Consider the following 2184-nt stretch of genomic DNA (forward strand, 5'->3'; position numbering starts at 1 on the left):
AGCTCTTTGAGAGTATTTAAGACAATCAGTTGTTTTAAGGCCTACTAGTAAATCCAACATCTAGACTTCCTTAAGGACTGTTTCTGTTCATTTTTTCCTGTGAATGAGCCATAATCTCTGTTCCTTTGTTTACCTTATGATTTTTGTTGTTGTTGAAAATCAAGACATTTGAATATTGTAATGTGGTGACTCTAGAAATCAGATTATCCACCTTCCCCATAGTTATCTGCGGTTGTGTGTGTGTGTGTGTGTGTGTGTGTGTGTGTGTGTGTTTTGATTGTTGAAGGCTGCAGTAGTCCATTTGTTTTGGTGAGTTTTCCAATCTATTNGACAGCAACTTGTCTGTTCCCCTTCCCCCAATTCCCCAGCACTGTTCCCATCCCCCTAATTCCCCAATAAAAATCTTAAAAAAAAATTTTGATTGTGCATACTCCTTTTATAGGCATTTTTATCTTTAAAAAAAACAAATATCGTGTCTGCTGCTTTTCCTATTTCCGGGGTAACTGAGGTAACAAAACTGTATGGCTTTATCATCCCATCCCCCAGCTAGAACAGACAAGGTCACCGCTGGGGCGTTCAGCCAGGTCGCAGCAGCAAGGCGCGCAGCAAGCGGTCAGCTTCGGGCCACCGGGTCAGAAGAGGATTTCCAGCACCAGCTTCAGGACGCCGATCAGGACGGCCCAGAGCACGGACTCGTCCTCCTGCGCGGCCGCCTCGGGCGCGTGGGCCGTGCGGGGACGCGGCCGCGCCAAACGGTTGCCGCTCCGCCGCCGTGTCGCAGTCCACCTTCATCGCGAACGCGCTCTCGCGGCGCGAGGGGGGCCCGCGCACGCCTGTGCCCGCGGGGCGCTGGAAGTGCGCGGGGGCGCGCACCACGTCCTGGCCGCAGGTGACGGCCTGCAGCTCGTAGTCGTGGAAGCTCGGGTGCAGGGTGCTGGTGGACACGTACAGGTCGGCGTCGCCCCGCAGGCTCCGCCTCCGCAGCACGACCCTCCCCTCGTGGTTGAGCCGCAGGTAGCTGTGGTTCCCGGCGCCTGTGTGCCCTGGACCACGTGCAGGAGGATCCACTCGTCCGGGGTCGCCTCCTCCTCCAGGCAGGCCGCCCGGGACGCGGCCTGCGCGGCCACCAGGACCAGGAGCGCGCCGGCGCGGGGGGCGGCCCTGGCTGCGGGCGCCTGGTGCGGCGGCTCCATCCGTGCGAGCTCGCCGCTGCCCCCGGGCGGCCGTGCCGGGAAGCCCCAGAATCCCTTTTTTAACATTTTCTATCAACACTCTGTTCCCTCTTTTGCCAGAGAAGAAAACCATTCCAAACTTGGTTTTTATTTCCCCTTTTGTCTTGCTCTGTAGTTTTAATAAAAATGTATATAATAGCTATTTTAAAATACATGTATAAAATAAATATTAAATAATAATGCAATAAATATCTACACAGTTTTTCCTTGAAAGTGTGGGGATTAGGGACACTGACCTCCCGTAGAGTAAAAAATCCAGGTGTAACTACAGTCGGCGCCCCACACCCCAGATTCTAAACCATGGAGTTGACCCTTGAACAACAAGGGTTTGAACTGAATGGGTCAACTGAAAAAAATCCACATATAAGTGGACCTGTGTAGTTCAAAATCATATTATTCAAGGTCAACTGTAATTACATATTATTTTAATTTGATAAAAATTATATATAAGTATATAAAATAAATGTTTAATGTATTAAATGATATGCACACAAAATATTATTGAACAAAGTATTTGCCAGTTTATTTTCCTTTACAGGCATTTGCCCTTATTTTCCACTTGATTTGATCTTAGGAGAATCTCTGTATCTTCTTCGACATTTCTCTGGAGATAATGAACAGAAGTTTATGTTTAGTAGAGGAAAAAATTGTACTGATAGAAAATCAGACAAAAATTACAAGATAATAAAATTGTACACCAATATCCATTAAGAACACAGAGACACAATGTCACCAACCTTTAGGGAATGTAAATTATGACCACGATGAGCTGTCACTACACACTTGTTAGAAGAGTTAACATAAAAAGTAGTGATGATACCAAATGCTGGCCAGGATTTGGAGAAAGTGGGTCTTTTTTTGTTGTTTTTTTTAAAGATTTTTTTAATTGGGGAATTGGGGGATGGGAACAGTGCTGGGGAATTGGGGGAAGGGGAACAGACAAGTTGCTGTC

At 47.4% G+C, this 2184-nt stretch overlaps 1 pseudogene; it reads right to left on the bottom strand.

Moving 5' to 3' along the window:
- Nucleotides 1–575: 575 nt before the first annotated feature.
- LOC109377967 (UPF0669 protein C6orf120-like) lies at nt 576–1193 on the bottom strand (annotated as a pseudogene).
- Between the last annotated feature and the right edge of the window lie 991 nt (nt 1194–2184).

This window comes from Hipposideros armiger, unplaced genomic scaffold, assembly GCF_001890085.2.
Source record: "Hipposideros armiger isolate ML-2016 unplaced genomic scaffold, ASM189008v1 scaffold_1664, whole genome shotgun sequence".
Lineage (NCBI taxonomy): Eukaryota > Metazoa > Chordata > Mammalia > Chiroptera > Hipposideridae > Hipposideros > Hipposideros armiger.